This window comes from Leucoraja erinacea, chromosome 10, assembly GCF_028641065.1.
Source record: "Leucoraja erinacea ecotype New England chromosome 10, Leri_hhj_1, whole genome shotgun sequence".
Classification (NCBI taxonomy): Eukaryota; Metazoa; Chordata; class Chondrichthyes; order Rajiformes; family Rajidae; genus Leucoraja; species Leucoraja erinaceus.
Genome location: NC_073386.1, coordinates 33,899,105 through 33,921,593, shown reverse-complemented (window position 1 = coordinate 33,921,593; position 22,489 = coordinate 33,899,105). Strand labels below are relative to the sequence as shown.

At 39.5% G+C, this 22,489-nt stretch overlaps 1 protein-coding gene across 3 annotated transcripts in view; it reads left to right on the top strand.

Annotated features, from left to right (window-relative positions):
- The window catches only part of lrrc7 (leucine rich repeat containing 7), a 368,217-nt gene that overhangs the window by 99,759 nt on the left and 245,969 nt on the right, over positions 1 to 22,489 (top strand). Inside the window, exon 1 of one of the 3 annotated variants that reach the window (XM_055641901.1) lies at positions 21,519 to 21,611. The exons of the other annotated variants lie outside the window; for them this stretch is intronic. The gene's annotated coding sequence lies outside the window, so the exon portion shown is untranslated. Of the gene's footprint in view, positions 1 to 21,518; positions 21,612 to 22,489 lie in introns of those variants that run through there. 3 annotated transcript variants of the gene reach the window in all.

The following is a 22,489-nucleotide window of genomic DNA, read 5'->3' as shown; positions in this document are numbered from 1 at the left end:
TGCTTTGTCTTCCTCCATTCTCTCCCTGAAACTCACTCCCTGTGTCATTTTCTCACTCCTACACATTATCTCAATTAATTTTACTCAGAGGGAATTGCTTGGAAGTGATACCAGATGATTCATAGAACTCGAGGGAGTGAAGAGTGGGTGAATATGTGCTAGCTTCGTAGTGGAAACTGAGAAGATAAATACACATGGTTATGGAAGTGGAATTGAGATATTATTGCTTGTGCAAAATGAAGTCAGTAATGGAGTACAGAAGTATGTTTAAGAATGCAACAGAAACAAGATGTTCAACCCACCGAATCTATGACCATCAAGTACGTCTCTTTTCTTATCCCATTTACCAGCACTGGGTCTACAGCCCATTATGACTTGGTTCAAGTGCTCGTCCACCTACTTTCTAAATGTTGTGAGAATATCTGCATCCACTATTTTTCGAGCAGTGCATTAGAGATTGCAGCCAGCCTCCAGGTGAAAACATTTCTTCCTCTGATCCTCTTTAAATCTCAAACCATTCGCTCTAAACCTATGGCCTCTGGTCTTATATATTTCTGCAATGACAAGTTTTCTGACTATTCACCCTACCTTTGTCTCTCAGGCTCGTCTCTCTGTTTCCTCTGATCCAAAGTAAACAAACCTAAGCTATCCTCATAACTGAAATCTTCCATCCCAGGCTTCATCCGGATGAATCTCCTCTGCACCTGTTCAGTGTAATCTTGTCCTTCCTATATAGTGTCGTGACCAGACTGCACACAATATTCCAGATGTGGCCCAATTAATGTTTTATGTAATTGTACCACGATCTCTCAGAGCATATGATCTGAGTTCTAGCTAATTAAAGCAAACATCCTGTATGCTGTCTTTGCCATCCCATCTACTGTTGTTGCCATCTTAAAGGATCTTTTGGACGTACACTATGATATCTTTACATCTTACTATTCATTGTACATGCCCTACCTTTATTTGATCCCCATATGCATTACACCATGCTTATTGCTGCTAAATTCCATCTGCCATTGCTCTGCCCAATTTGTCATCTATAGCCTAAAGCTCCTTCAATTTTTAAAGCAGAAGCAGGTGTAGGCCAACTGACTCTCATGCCTCACCATGCCTCTACTTCCTTAGAATATTGAGGAGATTTGGAATGACGATGAACGCACAAGCGGATTTTTACACTTGTATGGTGGAATGCGTAGTGGCTGGTTGTGTCATATCTGATTTGGCAACTTGATAATTCAGGAACAATGGAGACTACACAAAGAAGTAGACATTGTCTAATACATCACAGGTACTGACCTTCTCACCACCGGAGGAAGAGCCAATGTCATCAAAGGCCCATATCAACCTGGCCATGTTTTCCATCAGGAAGATGATACATGAGCTTGAAAACCATGACTACCAGGTTCAAGAACAGCTTCTTCCCATCAACCATCAGGCTCTTGATGCATAACACTAACCACTACCTCAGCAATTATGATCTTCTAGGGACTGTGTTTTTGGTTGCGTTGCTGAATTCGGTTTTGCACAATGATGATTACTGAATATTGTGGTTATTTATTTTATTATTGATTATTAAATGCTTATATATGTGCTATTGCGTTAATGGACCTGATTAGCTGCACAAGGTAAGAATTTAATTGTTCTATTGCTGGTTTGTTTTTTACGCCAGGATCCAGCATCAGCTGTCTCTTCTGTCTCTAGGTAACACCCTGTATATGGATTTTCAGACTATGGCAACCTTATTGGTTCCTTTTATGTGCAAGTCTTCCCAGGATCTGATTTGTTCCAATTTAACAATTGCTCCCTTAATCACTTGGCTCATACATTGAGGGCCAGTAGAATTGAGGCAGCCTGCTGCTGTCATCTCCAGGAGTAATGTATTTTGGGCTTCTGCATCTAGATCACCAGAATTAGGTGACAGTAGACTTTAAAGAAGCAAGCAGCAGGGATTATCTTTCTATTGTGAGACCATGAATACATCAGTCCCCTGTCGCTGCTTATCTTAAGCACCAAACCAAGAAGTTAACGTGCATCTATCCAGGAGAAGCATGGTGTTAGGAAAGAATAGGAAGGCATGTATACCTTTTAGACTTTCCTATATTTAAATAGATTGTCCCAGAATTTGTGATTGAGCTGATAATGTTCACAACTGACCTATAAAAATAAATCATACTCGTGCAATCTACCAAGGCTAAGATGTTGGATGAAAGTGGTTCCAAGCTCAGTGGTGAGGCAGGGCCTTCAGTGATGTCATGTGGTCAGACAGAGCACAATGCACCCACTGATTTTTACAAATATTACAGCCAGCAGAATCACACTCCCTGGCATGGTGGATTGGTAAAATACTGTTGACTGGTTTAATTGAAGGCATATCCTCCAATGGTGGAGAAGTGAAAATAAGCAATATATGCGCAAATGCAGAATTGGATAAACGCAGAGATGTTGGAGAGTTGCAGGGATAGAGGTGATTGCAACACTGCAGTGGGCTGATATCATGGAGAAATTTGAAAATCCAACAATAATTTTAGTCACACATTGCCAAGCTGTGGATCCACAAAAGTTTAAAAAGAACAGGAGTTTTAGGAATATGTCCTCGTTTAAAACCGTTTAGTAGCGCTCATTTAACATAGTTATAATGAAAGATTTCATTATTAATGACCTAAAAAAAAAGTGGGATTCATTTACAGGTCACTGATGAACCATGTCTAAAAAGACCAAAAGTGCAGAAGCAATTCAGCGGGTCAGGCAGCATCTCTGGGGAACATGGATAGGTGACATTTTGGGTTGGGATCCTTCATGAGTCTGAAGAAGGGTCCCATCTCGAAACGTCACCTATCTATGTTCTCCAGAGTTGCTGGCTCACCTACTGAGTTACTCCAACATTTTGTGTCCTTTTGTGTTTCTACATGTCTGAAAAGAAGTAGTCATCTTGTAACATTTCGGTTAATCTGCATATTATACATGATATTTTGGCCCATTAACTTTAATCAACTCCGCATGGTCCTTTGATCAGGGAGTTGTGGGTTATTAGTTTAGACCATGTCATGTGCCTGTGCTGCAATAACAAATTTATTTTGCATTCCTTTAAAACTGTTGACAACCCTCCAATTAAATGATGACATGGAACTTGTTGTATGTATTTCCTTCCTAAATAGATGAAAATCTACAAAATTACAAAAAATCATTATTACTATTATGAGAACTCCCTGTACTTAATTAAATCAGGTCTCGATAAACAACCGGCTAAAATGTTATCACCTTTTAATGATTTTGTGCAAGACATAATTGGATTTTATCAAAAGTTATCTCTCTAGATTAAATGTGGGCCCTCTGGGTCTATGATGTGTTTGTGCATGGTGTCACTGAGTATACATAATAATACTTAGCCTAGAATTGCTAAGAAAGGTAGGCGTTTTGATTACCTTTAGCACAAAATTGATCTGTGTGTAAAAGGTGTATGAATGACAGACCCTTTCACCTGGGTCCTAACTGAAGGAGTGAGACTCCTCTATATATATAGCATTTGATAGCATGGTCAGCTTTATTTCCAGCCCGATTGCCCTTGATAATGAGCTACCAACTAGGTAATGAGCTACCACCTTGATCTATTACAATCTTACTTACGATAACACATTCTTAGTCCTGTTGCATAGTGAATTCCTAATTTTGACTCAACTCCAGGGAATTAGTCTTTTGATCACTATTATCTGTTTCAAGTAAAGGGGATCAAAACTCTGCACATTATTTCAGGTTTGGCCTCCAAGTTCCTTAAGCTCCAAGTTGTTGCATCAAAAGCCAAAATCTGGTTTTATTGGATCTGTCCTCAATTATTTTGTGATTCATAAACTAGGACTTCAATCATTTGCAGTACTGGTGTTATCACACATGATGATTAATGTTGAAATCCTTCAACCAGAGTATGCCCTCTGCTCTCCTTTGTGATTCTACCAACAAGACGGTCCACTATTCTATCACCTGAGCGAGGACAGTTTTGTAGTTGGTAACCAGGAAGATGTTTCCTTACCCAAATTTAACTTGATGGAATGAGACAGTTGAATTCAGACTCTGAGCTACTCCTGAACACTGACCACTCTGAAGGGTACCTTGCCATGGTACACAAAGTATTCAGGGATTGTGATGAAGTTTAATACATTGTTTGAGAGATGTGATTCTTTAAGAAGAAATATGTCAGTTTCACTTGACTTGCCTGTAAGACAGCTGTTATTGCAAGTTCGGTTATGCTTAGAATTGTGCCTGAACTTGGTGCATAAGTCAATGGCAAGCAGTTATCCAGTTAATTCATTTCCTATTTTAATGCAGAGGCTATGGCAGAACAGGCATTCATAAAGCAATTAAGAGCCAACCACGGCTAGATATAGGCCAGATAATTACCTCCACTACAGAATATTAGTAAACGTGGTACGTTTTCAAGCCGATCTGGTAGTTTTAATTCTCTCTAGATTTTAGTTTAGTTTAGAGTTATCGCATAGAAACAGATTGTTTGGCCTACCGAGTCCATGCAAACCATAGATCACCCATTCACATTTGTTATATATTATCCCACTTTCTCATCAACTCTCTACTCACTAGGGGCAATTTACAGAAGCCAATCAACCTACAAACCCACCATCTTTGGGATGTGGGAGGAAACTGAAGCACCAGAGGAAACCCAGGCGCTCACTCGGGGCACATGCAAACTCCACGTGCAATGGTGAGATGAGAGTGTGGCCAGGATGGTGTGGGTCCATGATAAATTTGGCTGCCTTTTTGAGGACGTGGATTCAATTGCAGAGACCCAGTTCCGTGAGCTTGGTAACCAGCTTTTTTTTTAAATCAAAAAATTATTCAATTATTAAAAAATAATAATTACACTACAATAAAACAAGCCAGAACCCATCACCATACTACAATACAAACATATATCCATAATAACCTACTATACAACTATGATACAATCCTTATTGAGGATACATTGAACACCCTGCGGAGCCCAGCGGTCCCGGAACTCCCTCAGGTTGCCCGTGGACTGGGCGTATTCCCTTTCTAACCACACTCAGGCATGGACGTATCCCCGGAAAAGGGGTAGAGCCCTCCACCACCTGGCGCCTTGACCCGCGGATGGCCAGCTTGGCCTGGTAACCAGCTTGGAAGGGATGATGGTATTAAATGCCGAACAACAGCCTGACGTAAGTGTTTTTATTGTCCAAGTGGTCCAATGCAGAGTGGAGAGCCAGTGAAATTGCATCCTCCTTTGACCTGTTGTGGCGGTATGCAAACTGTAGGAGGTCAAGGTTCTTGTCTAGGTAGGAGTTGATGTACACCATAACCAACCTCTCAAAGCACTTTAACACCACAGACGTTAGTGCCACTAGTCAATAGTCATTGAGGCACGTCGCCTAACTCTTCTTGGGCACCGGTATTATTGATGCCCTCTTAAAGCAGGTGGGAACCTCAGACCTCAGAAGTGAGAGGTTGGAAATGTCCACAAAAACTCCCGCTAGTTGCTCTGCACAGGTCTTGAGAGCTCGACCGGTATACCATCGGGTCCAGGCGCTTTCCAAGGGTTCACCCCCCTGAAGGATCTTCTGACGTCGGCCTCCGTGACTGTGACTGTAATGCCGTCAGGGCGAATGGGGGCTCGGGAAGGCACATCAGTGTTCTCCCTATCAAAGCGTGCGGAGAACGCAAAGGTTGGGTAGGCTAGGACTTTATTCCTTGTAGAGGAGGAATCTGAGGGGTAATGCTATAGAGGTGTTTAAAATCATGAGGGAATAGATAAGGTAAATGCACAGAGGTATTATACATAGGATAGAATTAAAAAAAAAAACACAGGACATGAGTTTAATGTGAGAGGAGCAATATTTAATAGGAACCTGATGGGCATTGTTTTTCACTCAAAGGGTGGTGGGTGAATGGAATGAGCTACCAGAGGAGATAGATGAGGCATGTACTATAACAACATTTAAAATACATTTGGGCAGGTACATGAATAGGAAAGGTTTAGAGCAGGGGTCGGCAACCTTGTTCTGCATAGGGCCTGGGACGCATGTCTGTGAGCGGATGGCGGGCCACATCTATCATTTATACACATGGATCCCACCCCCATCCCACCCTGGATGGCAGGCATCAAATCACATATTCACATAGAGGACGTCCCTTCGAGGACGGCACCTGGAGCACTGGTCCCTAGTTACGGCCGCTCACGAATATGGCGTACCTACGGACCATTGCCTTGGCTCTGTCCTGAAGGCGGTGGCTCAAATACTCATACTCACTTGTCCCCAGCCTATTGACAACCCCGATCCCAATGGTGTGTTTAAGAAAGAACTGCAGATACTGTAAAAAATGAAGGTGGTCAAAAAAGCTGGAGAAACTCAGCGGGTGAGGCAGCATCTATCTAGGTGATGTTGCGGGTCGAGACCCTTCTTCAGACTGGTCTCAGAGCAGCGTCAGCTGCTTCTGAAGAAGGGTCTCGACCTGAAACGTCGCCTATTCCTTCGCTCCATATATACTGCCTCACCCGCTGAGTTTCTCCAGCTTTTTTGTCTACCTACGATCCCGACAGTAAAGCCTAGGCACAGAAGGTGCGTGGTCGTGCTGGTGGCCTTGCACAGGATGTGGTACAGCCAGAGCTCGGCGCTGACCGGTGTTCCTTGGCAGCTCGTAGCTCTGCCATTGCAGGCCTCCTTGCGTCACCATGCTTGGGCGCCGCGGCCTCGGGCCCGGGATGTACCGGAGATGAAGGAAGTTGGCGGGCCGGATAAATACGGGACAGAAAATACGCCTGTGGGTCGGATGTTTTCAGGTTACAGGCCGCATTCGGCCCGGGGGCCGTAGGTTGCCGAACCCTGGTTTAGAGGAATATGGCTCAAACATGGACAATTGGGACAAGCTTAGATGGGGCATGAGTTGTCAAGGATGAGTTGAAGTGTTTCCACGCTTTATAATTTTATGACTGACTCTGTGACTAAGTGCCAAGTGTGTTGGATTGTTGAAGTTTTATCTTTAGCCACTTTAACCTATTTATGGATATCATGATTATTTGATGCTGCCTGACCTGCTAAGGTACTCCAGCATTTTGTATCTCTCTTTGGTATAAACCCACATCTGCATTTCCTTACTTTTACATTAAGCCATTTATACTTTAATTTACTAATGAGACCGACTCCTCTGACTGTAGTACTGATGTTCATTCCTCTCTCTGTCTATCTGATTGTCTGCAGCGGCACCAAGATGCATAATTACTTCTTGATTGGCCATGCAATATTCCCCTTCATACATTGATTATTGGATGCACCATCTCTTTTGTGCCCTTCATCGGTAAATTGTTAATTGTAAAGAAGCTCTGGAATGCTAGCTCCAATGTTTTGTCTCAAACTTTCATCAAAGTATCTCACTCCATCAGAAATATTCTCCATTTGACCCATTTCATTGCCTCAGAACTTGAGGACTCGGCGACCAATTTAAATGAGTATGGCATTGTCATCACATACTGGATACACCATCTCTTTTGTGCTCCTTCATAGGTAAATTGGTAATTGTAAAGTAACTCTGGACTACTCGGCCCAATGTAATATGTTTTGTCTCAATATTTGTCTTAAGTATCTCCCTCCATCAGAGACATTCTCCACTTGACCCATGTCATTGCCTCAGAACTCAAGGATTCGGCAGCCAACCTAAATGAATATTGCTGTCACATACTTCATTGATAAGTGTGTGCAGGAACGTGTGCCAAAGAAGACCATATGGATGTTCCCCAACGATGGATGAACTGTGACGAGAACTTCAAAGTCAAACAATCCGAAGTGGCACAAGAAATGTACTTACGATCTTTATGAAGGCATTCAGGATGCTAGAGGGAATTTCTGACCAAGCTAGGGTCACAGAATAATCACACGGATATCCATTGATTGTGGCAATGCTTGCAAGTTATATTACCAGACTACTGAACAGTCCTCCCATAAAGTAGGGTGTAGTTGTGATCTTCCAAGCTACCCTAATGCTGACCTTTGACTTTTTCTCAGCAATGCAACCATAACACTATAATGCTATAAGGCAGCACAGTGGCACAGCTGGTGGAGTTGCTGCCTCACAGTGCCATAAATGCAGGTTTGATCCTGACATCAGGCGCTGTCTGTATGGAGTTTGCACGTCCTCTCTGCATAGTGCAAACTGCTAGTTTGCGTAGGTTTCTTCCGAGGTCTCTGGTTTCCACCCACATCCCAAAGAAATGGGGGTTTGTAGGTTATTTAGCCTCTGTAAAATTTCCTGCGTATATAGGGAATGGATGAGAGAGTCTAATGTAGAACTAGTGTGAAAGGGTTGGCATTCACTTGGTCAATGGTCAGCATGGAGTTGGTGGGCCGAGGAACCTGTTTCCGTGCTGTATCTCTAAATTAAACTATATTCTGCATTCTGGCATATTTCTCTGCACTGCCTGCTGTGCATGCTCCATGCTGTGCAACTTGGTTGTATTCACGTATGGTATGATTTGACTGGATAGCACACAAACAAAGCTTTTCACTGCATCTTGGTACACATGACAACAATTAATCAATTGCAATGCCTCCATCCTTCTGGCTATGTAACATATTGATTATGAAAATATTCGTTAACATACTCCAGAATTCTATGTACTTGATCCAATCACTATCCCATTCTTTCTGTTTTCACTTTTAGTTTCAAATTTTTGTGTACCTTGTGTGTTGTGACTGTTGGCAGACCAATTTTCCTTTGGGGATGAAAAAGATTTTATCGTATCGTAATATTGGAAGAATTACCGTCTTCTATTGTTGGCGATCTAATTCTTGAAAAAGCCTAATTTCCTTGCAAAACTGCTCTCAGTAAAATACAAATAATCATTAACTTTGCTTGTTAAATCCAAATAAATGTTATCCTCTATCCCTCTGAATGACATTCTTCCATCATCTGGCACCATTACACCAGCCTTAAATAAAGGTTTCACTCCTTCTTTATTAAACCTTTTGTATCCAGGAATATTAAGCATCAAACCTTTCATGTTTTTCAGCCAGATGTTGGTAATCACATGAAATGATTTCTACACCTGGAGCTTCCTACTCTTATAACTATTTTTCATACATTTACACACGTGTAACAAAGCAAATTTGAACTTCCCGTCATTGCTTGAATATAAACGTATGAAGGTAAAATTAAGCGGTGGAAACACTCGCACCCCTAAATCAGCAAATTACAGACTCTAGTGCAACTTGAGAGACGTTCACATAAGAATCTGGGCTGAAACCCCCACCACACCAACAACTGGCATTTAGCTCATTAGCTCATTCAAAATATGCAACCCCCAACAATGCAGCACTCCCCAGAGCTACACTGGAATCTGAATTAGAATTAATTCCTACTAACATTACTTTTTGTTACTTTAATTTCTGTTTTGTCCTCGTCACTTGTATAATGTGCCTATGTGGTTTCCCTGGATTTCAGGTAGAACAGTGTGTGTGGAGTATTATGTGGGAAATACAAAGAACTATAAAATGCTTATCTGGTGCATTTAAAGCTCTTCTCAGACATAACACATCTAATCAAATACATTATACCGTGATGACACATACATTTCGAAAAACTGAACTACATGAATAATCTTATGCTTCCTGTCTTTTTCACCCCCACCACACCACCCCTCCCACCACGCACCCACCAATGGGCACAGGTTAGTGAGAGTTGAAGTCTACCACTTGTAAAATATTCCTCTAGATTAACCTCTAAATCATGCTTATTATTGTTACCTGAGCGGATGACTGCTTATGTGAAATCTAGTGATGACGTATTGCAATTTTCTCCCTTTGCTATTCAACCACAAGCTACTCTGATTATAGTTATTGGTTATCTGAATGGAGAAAGGAATTTCAGATTGTAGTGAAAGTGAGATGTGAATGTTTACATTACCTGTCGCTTGTATGTCAGCAGGAATCATAATCTACGGGAAATATGGGAAATGGACAGGATCCGTCATCAGGTTGTTTATAGTTTTAGCTCTGCCAATAGTCTCTGGCTCAGTAATGTCTGATCTGGTTCTATCCATCTCCATTGGTATCATATATTGTAAAGATCAGGCAACATCAATACTAAAAGCACCAGTGATCAAATGGACAGCAGCTTAATATGTATGTCAACTATTGCAAAATTTAACAGAGTAGTTGACGAGATTTGACAAATTTATCTAACTGATTTGTTGGGAGTTATTAGTTAATCTTTGACAGCCCTAAGATCTGATTTGTTCATAAGGCATTTGTTCCAGGTTTTCTTTATACCCGGGGCTCAATCATGCTCAATGCATGTGCCTCCTGAAGTAAGAATTAGGTGGTGGGGTGTCATAGGGCCTCACCAACAATTAGAGTTTGGTTGGTGTATTGCTTCAAACCCTCCAGTTCCTTGTGTTCCCCCTTGTATCCACCCACTACATGTCAAACTTTGACCTGCCCCCACCTCTTTTCCAACTTTCTCCCCCTACTTCAAATCTATCTGAAAAATCTGGAGACAGGTTCTAACCCAAAAGATTACCTGTGCATTACCTATGTTCTATGGAATATAGAACCTTGCTGTCTCCTCCCCTTCCTTAGCCCCCCTGCTGTCTCCTCCCATCCCCCAGCCTTCTGGCTACTCCTCCTTGTCCCTTTCCTGTCCCCACCCCCCCCCGCCCCCGATCAGTCTGAAGAAGGGTTTCGGCCCGAAACGTTGCCTATCTCCTTCGCTCCATAGATGCTGCTGCACCCGCTGAGTTTCTCCAGCTTTTTTGTGTAACCTTAGAACATCAGCCTGTCAGCCCACAATGTCCCTGTCGAACATCATGTCAGGATAAACTAATCTCTTCTGCCTGCATGTGATCGATATCCTTCCATTCCCGCATATCCCTGTGCCAACCAAAAGCCTCCTAAATCCCATTATTGTAGGTGCCTCCACCCTCCAGCATATTCAGGCACCCATCACTTTGTATGTATAAAAAATACTTGCCCCACACATCTCCATTAAACTTTTTCCCTCTCACCTGAAAGCTATTCCCTCTAGTCTTTGACATTTCCACCCTGGGGTTTGACGAACTACCTTGACTAGACTGAGTACAGTAAGGAATACAGTAAGGAACTAGATAAACTGGTGTGAGAACAACAGCCTTTCCCTCAATATTAAGGTACCTGGACGTGGTGCCGACAGAAGCCGAAGCAAAGAAGTCGAAGCCAAAGAACAGAATGGAAACAAGGCCGAAACAACAATAAACCGAAAGAGACGCCTAAATACAAATTAACCGAAAGGGCGGGACGCCTAAATCCCAAGGAACTGAAATAAAAAGCCTTTTGATTATCTTTAATCAAATTTGCCAATGACATTTTATGGTCTCATACGGCCCTACCAAATAAATCTAGATTTATTTCCTGCTTGCTCTATATCCCTCAAAGGTCCTATCTGATTTCATCGTAGGCCCCACCTGCTCGTTGCAATTTCCCGTCAAACTTTGTTTCATTAACGCAATGGGATTCCCAACAACTGCATCAGACTACCGGATCCTTTGTCCCACAGTAATCTGGGATACATTTCCACTGGCTCAGGGGATTTATTACTCCTTTTGCATCCCCTGATGTTTAACACCAACCTCCTTAATGCTGATCTGTTCCACATCATCTACGTACCCCATATTAAATAATAATTTTTTCCAAATCCTTTGAGAATACAGAGGAATTTGGAGAATACAGAAAATTCATTTAGGGCTCAGTTCACACATAGATTATTACTCTTTTGCCCTCAATTTCTTTCATAGAGTCATAGAGTGATACAGTGTAGAAACAGGCTCTTTGGCCCAACTTACCCACACCTGCCAACATGTTCCAGCTACACTAGTCCATACCCTCCGAACCTGTCCTATCCATGTACCTGTCTAACTTTTTCTTTTTTACATTTTTTAAAATTTTTTAAATTTTTATTAGAAGCAAGAGTACAAAAATATAACCAGCGCATATGACATAATAATAATAATAATAAATTTTATTTTCGGGCACCTTTCAAAGTCTCAAGGACACCTTACAGAAATTAACAGAAGAGAAAAAACATATAGTCGGAGAAAAATAAATAATGAGGACATCACCAGTACACAAATTAAAGACAGAAATCGCTCCAAAGACAAAAATCAAAAAACAAAATGTGAAGAGAGAGCAGCGGCAGCTAAAGTGTGCCAGCGTCCACTCTCTCTTCCGACAGCCATCTTAGACACAGACTAACATATTAACTTACACACAAAAATTTTTTTTTTTAAATCATCCTCCCCACAGTGGATACCACAATGTCCAGTCCCCATCCCCAGTTCACCCAAAGTGAGGCCTATTGAGGCCACCGCAATTGCCTCCACAGAGGCCCGATGCTCCTGGCCGTTCTGGCCGGGTGGTGCTGCCCCGGCTTCGGGAGAGTCCTCACAGCGCCAACGAAGCCGAGGTGCTGGGCGGTCCCCGTCAGGAAACGGCGCTCCATGCCCGCTGGTAGGCCGCGAGGACGGGTCGACGGGGCAGCCTGGAGAAAAAGCTGCCTCACCGACCAGGTAGGGACCTAGAAGTATAATTACCCCCTACCCCCCACATTAAAATGTCAATTTCTCCAACAGACGAAGCTCAGGACTTTAAAAACTTTTAAAAAAATGAATTGAACGGATGGCTGCAGGTTAGCAGTCGTTCCCCAAGATGGCTCCTCCTCGGATGACATAATACAGTTATTGTACAGCGTCAGTTTTGACTTTTAGCTATAGTTAAGAGAAAAGAAGAAAGAAAAAGCAAGAGAGAGAAAAAGTGGAATGTGCAAGGATCGAACCCCTAGACTACCAAAGTGGTGTAGCCAAAGAGTGAGTAAGTAAAAGAAAAAAGGAAGACGTAGAAAAATAAAAAGACAAAAACAGAAAGAAAAAAAAGGTGATGACATACCTGCCTCATATCCCTCCCCACCCATCACCCAACCCGTATTAGATTTAACTCCAAAATTGTGTTGTACCATACTATCCTTGTAATAAATCAATGAATGGTGTCCATGTCATCGAAAAATGCTCTGGTTTTTCTGCTAAGACAAGTCTAATATTTTCAAGATGTAGCGTCTCTGACATGTTTGTGATCCACATTTTAAGAGTAGGTACATTGAATTAACGTATGTCTAACGTTAATCGAACAATTGTGTATATATAAAAGGTTTTGTTCCCATCTGTCTTTTAGAATTTTTAGGCGTAGTTCCTCTTCCCAGTCTCTTCTAATTACTTCTGTCGATGGGATATCTATATTTAAAAGGGTGTTATACAAATATGATGTTAACTTTTTTGACTCCGAATTTCTATTCATATATTCATCTAGTATATCTGGCACAAAGTTTGGTAGTCTTGGGTATATATTTTCAGATAGTCTCGAATTTGAAGATATCTGAAATATTGATTACCTTTCAGGTAATATTTTGACTGTAATTCTTGAAATGAAAGAAGAGTTCCCATCTCTTAAAGATCTCCGAGTTTTTTGATTCCTAGTCTTTCCCACTGTGTAAACGTTTTATCTAAAATAGATGGCTTGAACAAAGGGTTATTGGCATGTTGGTGAAAGAAGAGATAAATTTCTTAGTTTAAAAGTTGATTTTACTTGTCTCCAGATTCATAGAGTGCTGTGAATAATCGGATTTTTATCATATAGTGTGTTCTTCAAATTTGTTGGAGAGAGAAGAATCACGCCTACATTAAAAGGTGAACAATCCTCTCTCTCCATTATTAACCAGTCTACCTGTTGGCCTGAATTGTCCAGCCAGTAAATTACATTTTTAATATTCGTTGCCCAGTAATAGTATAAGAAGTTGTGGAGAGCCAATCCACCCGTTTCTTTGGGTTTACATAGATGCCGTTTATGAATTCTATGTGTTTTATAATCCCAAATAAAGTTTGTAATCAGATAATCAAGTTTTTTAAAAACATTTTACGAAGATATATCTGTATTGATTGGAATAAATGCAGGATTTCTGGGAGGAAGATCATCTTTGTAGCATTTATTCTGCCTATTAGAGACATCGGGAGTGTTTTCCAGAATTGAATAAGAGCGTTTAATTTAGTAACTAAAGGAGGGAAGTTTGCATTGAATAGCGAGGTATATTTTCTGGTTACCTGAACACCCAGATATTTGAATTTTTTTGTAGCAATTCTGAAAGGGAATTTTAGAAGGTGTGTCGGCTCTTCAGGTTTTATTGACATAATTTCACTTTTGTTCCAGTTTATTCTATATCCTGAAAAGGAGCCGAATTCCTCGAAAAGATTTAATATATTTGGAATACTAACTTGGGAATAGGTGAAATATAATAATACATCGTCTGCATATAATAATTTATTACTATTGGAGTATTTAGAATTATAGCCGTGAATGTTCGGATGTACTCTTACACTTTCCGCTAGAGGTTCAATTGCATGAGCAAATAACAGGGGTGATAATGCACATCCCTGTCTATAGCCCCTGGATAACTGAAATTTAGGAGAGAGTATATGGTTAGTCAGTATTCTGGCATACGGCTTATCATATAACAGTTATATCCATGAGATAAAATTTTCTCCCAACTGAAATGTTTGCAGTACTGTAAAAAGATATTTCCATTCTACTTGGTCAAATGCTTTTTCAGCATCTAATGAAATAATTGATAAGTATTTTTTAGTTCTGTGTGAGAACATTATGTAGGTATGTTACAAAACCTACCTGAATCGTGGCTGAGCATCTGCCCTGCCCCGTGTGCGCGATTTTGGCGCTGTTTAGAGGGGGCGGGTTTAAAACGCGATTTTTACTAGGCTGTTGCAATCGAAAATGTTCAGCCTAGTAAATCATTAACGGAAAATCGCTGAAAGACCCCGTCGCAAAAGGTATTATTAGTTTTTATGGCCTTGTATAATAGTTATAGTAGTTTAAAAATCACTCTCTCTCAATCCGCAACCTCTCGCAGCCCCAGGGTTTTATAAAGCAAACAATTAAAGGTATGTACCTTATTTTTACATTAAATGGGGGTTGTATATAACCCTGTAAATAAAATTTTCTATAGCGAGTAGTTCATTTTGGGCTCTTTATATCCCGCAGTATTTTTCTGGGCATTTGAGGGCACAAATCCAGCGCAATGTGAACGTTCTAAACCAGCGCGTTCACAGGAACCCACTAGAAAGCTGATTTAAATTGACTTTAATTTACAGCCATTGAACACTAAATTCCTTCCATTTGGCCTATAAATTGATGTAAATGAGATTTAAAAATCATGTTTTATTGTGAATTATTTGTGAATATTATTTGGACACTTGGGCTATTTAAAAATGTTAATCATTTATTAAGAAATGGATAGATGTTTAGATCTAGTAATTGAAGTTTGAAATTAGCTACAATTGGGTAACTAACTAATTATATGTTTTAATTTCAGGTCATCCAAGTAAGATTATTTTATATTTGTTTCAGAATGCTTCAATCTATGATAACTGAAAATTTCATTCAATTCTCTTAATGTTTAAGAAGGTTATGGGCTTTTGACTGTCCACGATCACAGCTTTTTTGTTATGTCCATAGAAAATCAATAGGGAACAAGATGCTAATTTCCGAGTATGAAAATGGCCATAACTTTTTTATTACTTGAGATATGAAAGTGAATTAGATGTCAAATTAAACTTATTGTTATGCTTTATCTGATGGGATAAATTGCAGACATTGCTACATTATGTTAAAAAGGTGTCTCAAATTATTAAACAAATGTCTCTTGGGTATAAACCCCGTTTGATCCGAGTGTATTAATTTATTAACGTATTTACTTAATCTTCTTGCCAAAGTTTTCGCTAATATTTTCTGATCTGTATTTAACAGGGCGATTGCTCTGTATGATCCTGGGTCTTCTAGATCTTTTTTGGGTATAAGTGTGATAGTTGATTCAGCTAATGTTTGTGGGAATGTCTGTTCTTTAAATGCCTATGTGTAAAGGTTGTATATACGCGGGGAAATTACCTCATGAAATCTTTTATAAAATTTGTTACTAAACGCGTCTGGTCCTGGTGTTTTGCCGTTCTTCAATGAATTGATTGTCTCTTCTATTTCTTTAATTGAAATCTGTGCTCCTAATTCCTGTTGTTCCAGCGGATTAAGTGTTGGCAGTTTACAGTTATCAAGACAGTTTGTAATTTTTCTCCTTTCTGTTGATATTTTGGATGTATATAAAATTGGGCAAATCTTTCATTAATGTCTTTTGGAAGCATTAACAATTCACCTTTATCTGATTTGATTTTTTGGATAGTATGGTCCTTTTCAACTTTTCTCAACTGGCGTGCTAAAGATTTTTGTGGTTTGTCGCCAAATTCAAAATTTTCCTGTTTTGTAATTTGAAATAATCTGAAAACTCTTGCACATAGAATTTGATTTAGCTTAAATTTTAATACTGCTATCTTGTTATGTTTATCTATAGTTGGATCTATCGCGTTTTCTAAGTCAAGTTGTCTGATCTGTTCTTCTAATTGCAATTGTTCCATCCTATTCTTTTTAATGTGATATGCTTGATATGAAATGATAGAACCTCTAATAAAAGCCTTAAAAGATTCCCGTTATAACGAGGGTGAAATATCTGGGGTATTATTGGTCTCAAAAAAAGAGTTCCATCTGTTGTTTTAAATATTTACAACAATCCGGATTATTTAGTATTTAAGGGTTAAACCTCCAGAATGATTTTTTATTAAACATTCCTTCTAGTTTTAAGGAGAAGGTTAGCGGGGAATGATCGGAAATAGTACTATTATGGTATTTGGGATTAATTGTGAAAGGTATTAATTTAGTGTCCACTAGAAAATAGTCAATACGTGTATAGGTTTTATGTACTGATGAGTAGAAGGAGTATTCTCTTCCGGATGGGTTTGCAATCCTCCATACGTCTGTTATCTTTGTATTTCTTATATACGTATTTAAGAGTTGGCTGGATTTTGATTTTGTATTATATCTCTTTTGTTGTGAAGATTTATCCAAGTATTGATCCAGAACACAATTGCAATCTCCCCCAATTATCAGGTTTTGCTGGGTGGAGTATGAAATTATATTCAAGATTTTATTAAAAAATTGTGGGTTAACCATATAATATAACCATATAACAATTACAGCACGGAAACAGGCTATCTCGACCCTTCTAGTCCGTGCCGAACACATATTCTCCCCCTAGTCCCATATACCTGCGCTCAGACCATAACCTTCCATACCCTTCCCGTCCATATAACTATCCAATTTATTTTTAAGATTGTCTTAGTTAGGAGCATAGATTGTCAAAGTTAGGAGCATAGATATTTACCATAGTGAGTGAAGTAGAGTATATCTCCCCAGAAACTATGACATACCTACCATCTTTGTCTGCAATGGTGTTTGTATGTTTAAATGGTATGCCCTTACGGATTATAATTGCAGTGGCTTTGGATTTGGAGATATAGGAGGAGTGATATATTTGACCGATCCAATTAGCCTTCAGCCTGGTCTGAGCTTGAACTTTAAGGTGCGTTTCCTGAAAAAATATTATATCACATTAATTGATTTTAATTGGGCAAGAACCTTACCCCTTTTAATTGGCTCGTTAGCACCCCTAATATTCCAGCTACAAAAAGTAATTCCTCCAGTTTTCTTCAGAGGGTTGTCTTGCATTATAGCTTACATGGATTCCCTTGTTTCAGATGGTGCAACACAACAACTCAACCTTTTGGGTGTTGGGTGGGTGCTCCCAATTTCAGAACACTGATGGTATATCCCAAAGAAAGGTGCCCTGTGAAGAAAAAGCAAAAAAGCTGCTAAATGACATAAATGAAACAAAAAAAGCAGTATTTGAGTATACTGTGTGAGACCACCCACTGGTGGGAAAATTCGTGTGATCTTCCGTAGGTGTAAATCTTACTGTTTCTTAAACGCTGGGATAGTCCCTGCCTCAACCATCTACTGTGGCAACTTGTTCCATATACCTACCACCCTTTGTGTGAAAAAGTTACCCCTCAGATTTCTATTAAATGTTTTCCCTTTCACCTTGAATCTATGTCCTCACCTACTCTGGGCAAGAGACTCTGTGCATCTATTCGATCTATTACTTTCATGATTTTATACACCTCTATAAGATCACCCCTCATCCTCCTGTGCTCCAAGGAATAGTCGCAGCCTACTTAACCTCTCTCTATAGCTCAGACCTGGCAACATCCTCGTAAATCTTCTCTGTACCCTTTCCAGCTTGACACCATCTTTCCTATAATTGAACACAAAACTCTAAATGCGGCTTCACCAACGTCTTGTACAACTGCAACATGACCACCCAACGTCTATACTCAATACTCTGACTGACAAAGGCAGAACTTTCTTAAGTACCCACTCTATGTTGCTCAGGAATAGGTGAAAGGATGTTGTTAAGCAGGAAAGAGTGCACAGATGATTTATGAAGATGTAGCTAGGACTTGAGGGCAGACTGGGACTTTATTATTTGGAGCGCAGGAGAATGAGGGGCGATCTTATCAAGGTGTATAAAATCATGAGGGGATAGATAGATTAAAAACACAGTCTATACCCAGAATAGGGGATTCAAGAACTAGGAGAGATGGGTTTAAGGTAAGGGGGGAAAGATTTAATAGGAACCTGTGGGGCAGCTTTTTGCACAGAGTGGTTGGTATGTGGAATGAGCTGCCGCAGGAGCTAGTTGAGGCAGGTACTATAAGAACATTTGAAAGGCATTTGGACAGGTACATGGATAGGAAAGATTTAGAGGGATATGGGCAAAATGCAGGCAAGTTGGACTGATGTGGATGGGACATCTTGGTCAACATGGGCAAGTTGATCCAAAGGGCCCATATCTGTGCTATATGCCTCTATGACTAAGAGAGTCGCTCTATTCCAGTTGCTATTTCCTTAAATATGTTTCATAACCAACTGTTAAATCTTTCAATCTAATTTTCCAGCCAGCTTAACTTTCAAACCGTATAATTCACATTAATTAATTGGGAAAGACGGAATACTGTAAATGGCAAGAAACAAAGAAATGTGAAGGAGCAAACATTTTTAATTACTTTGATTTTTAAATATTATAATAATATTTAATCTTTTTATAATGAGATAGGTTGTGTTGTAATTGTATAAAGCTCTGAATACACCACTCAAATACAATGCTCGACCCACTGCTCAAAGAGTTCTTGACATTATGGATTTCCACAGCCACCTATTTCCAGAGACTCCTCAGGGTTCATCTGTAATTACTTGTTTGCCATTTCTTCCCTCATTTCTCTCATTTGGGCTGCAGCAGTTGTACATCAGACTATTAAAAGTTAAATGGGGTGCATTTCCTTAGCTATTTCAGTGTTTGTGTCATGAGTCTGCTTGGCCATTTAGCTGCCCTGACCCCATTCCATGCATTTCCATACTTTACAGGCTACCTGGCATATTTAATCCATCTGGGTCTCCCAGCCTCTTAAAATTTAATTAAATGTTACGTGAACATTAATCCTGAAAATCCCTACTCGCACCAGTGTTTGTAGATATTATTGTGCTTGCTGATCTATGATGACTCCTATTTTACCAATCCTTGAAGATAAAGTCCCTATCTTCAAATCGATCCATGATCTCATTACATCTCATCTTTTGTGCATTAATTTAATTGCTCACCACCTCCATTGGTGACTGGTTTTGATAATGTAGGCCCAAAGTTATGTCTTTCCACATCTTTTTTCCTTTAAGAGATTGCTATTTAACTAACTCTTCGGAGATATGTGTTACTATCTCCATTTTGGGATTTTTATCATTTTTGACTGATTTGGCTTCTGTGGTGCACCCTGGGCTGTATATAATGCAAGTAGTGTTTTTAATGAGGATTTAATTTACATTTGTTGAAATATTTGAAATCGGGCAGATGGGAGGCAAAGGAATGAAAATCGAAGGAAAGATGACTCCATAGGGATCTCATTTATTTTGTTCTGCTGAAGCATATGTAGGCTCAAATAACCAGTTAATTTATCTGTAGAAGCAAAGAAATGCAGATGCTAGTAGTCTGAAGAAGGGTCTTGACCCAAAACGTCACCTATTCATGTTCACCAGGGATGCTGCCTGACCTGCTGAGTTACTCCAGTAATTTGTGTCCAGTTCATTTGTGAGTGCCTGGAACGTGTTGCTGGGAGTGGCGAATATGGAGGAATTTGTGTTATGTGCAGATAGATAAATGATGGACTTGGTATCATGTTCTGCACAGACATTCGGGCCTGAAAGGCCTGTTCTTGTGCTGTACTGTTCTATGTTCTATGTTCAAGCTAAGGCTTAATGCCTATATACACATTATTTAGCCAGCCATGAAACAACAGTTCCATATCAAATGCCAATTGACCTATCCTTTCACCAACTGTTAAGACTATTTGTGGTACTGCGAGAAGTAAAATCAGCAAAATTCATGACTGAAATATGAGATCTGAAGGGATGGTGACTTTATTCACTATCATTGATGAAGTGATAGACATTAGGTTTTTTTCTCATGTTTTATACAGTCATAAGACAGGAATAAATAATACCTGGACATGGCATAAAATTATATTCTAATTGTTGAATACATTCTTAAAAATAATTATAAAAAATGCAGGGTGCAAGAAGATTGCAATATTTAGTCTGGTTTTTATCTCTGAGAGAATAATATATTTGCTGTCTTTAGGAAAAATAAATGTGTTTATAAAATGGTACGGATCCCATTTGAGTGAATCTGGGACTGAAATCTTTTCTAAAAATGCATCATAACTGCTTGGTTTAGTGGACTGTACCAAATCCCTCTGTGGGAGGAATGGAAGTCTAACCTAATTTAGATTTCTCCCTCATTGTTATTTCTTGTCGGTTTCCTGGCAAGTGCCAATAATTAACATACGCTATAATATAATTTTACCCTCTCTGAAAATGAATCTTTCCTCGTGGTCATGTGAATAATCTGCCTTGTTCATTTCGATTTTCATAGTGGCTAATTTCTGCAGATAGGCATGAGGAATAGATGTACTCAATTTATTTATCGAAGGATGGCTATGATATTTGATGAGATCTCTTCCCTCAGTTGATATTGGACAGGAAATCAATGCGCTTTTAATTCATAACTTCAAGTATAAATTATAAAATACTTCTGCTTTAATAAAATATTTTAATTCACAGAAGATGAGACAAAAACATTGCATTGCCATGCAGAGGCAGCAGGTGTCGAGAGACCCTTACATAATGAATCATTAAGGCAACTGCAGAAAGAATGTTAAAGCACTCCATAACAGTGACGTTTGGTGTGTGGGGGTGGGAAAGTGGGCTATATGTGTGTCGTGCCACTGATTCATTTTGCTGCAATTCTTTTGCATGCTTTCTTCCTCTCAAAATTGGGGCATACCAATACTGTCAATTCTGTCAAGCACATGGCTTAGTTCAATAGAAATATATGTGTACCTTGCACATGAGACCTTATCTGTTTTGTGGGTTTAGCGCCAGGCAGATGCCCAAGAGATGGAGAGACTACAGCTATCGACAGACTTACTAGAAGTGAAGTAAAGCTGCTTATTGCTGAATCAGTGTTTCTCACAACTGGAATACTAATGGGCAATTATTCAACATTTGAATGTGAGTACGTTAATTAAAGCATTGATTTAAGGTGCCTTTATAATTGGAAAGTATCAATAATTTTTGATATGCGTACTAAAATCAATAAATTGTGACACTTTGAAAATCTGGGTTTGGAAAACTGGTAACATAATCATTTTTGTACAAAGATACATTTTTGATTCGTGGAATAGGGTTCTGAAAATATAAGCAACATTTTTTTGCAATAAATTGGGAGGTTTTAATGTTCCAATATATTTTAAGAACATTTAACAATGAAAAGATGTTGGATGCTATGAACTAGTTATTTATGCTGCTCGAAGATTGGATGTTACTTAAGGGTTAGAGTTGGCTTGCTAGCTGGTTGTGCAGTACATATAATGACTATTTTATAGCTAACATTCTAACGCAGCTTCTACTTTACTATACTTTGTGCAATGTATCTGTTCCTTGGAGCTTTCAGCTTAATTGTTAGCAAGCAAATGATACCTACTGTGCAGTGAAAGCCCAATCACGATATGTTTATGCATTTTGGATTGTGAAAGTAAAGGCCCTGTCCCACGATGTGAGTTTACCCAAGAGCTCTCCCGAGTTAAAAAAAAGAAATCAAACTCGTGGTACTTCAAAAAGAGTTTTTTTTACTCTTGGAAATCTTCAATTCACGAGTTTCCGCGTTTCCCAATTACCTGCCTTTAGCATTACGAGCCGCCAAGATACATTCACGAGCTCCGACGTATCCGCTACATACATTCTACATACTTACCACGAGTTTGATTTTTTTTTTAACTTGGAAGAGCTCTTGGGTAAATTCGCATCACAGGGCCTTTAGGCAGATCAAAAACATGACTTGGCTTTTGAACAACTTGGCTTTGCAAAATTCATATCTCGGTCATCGTTGC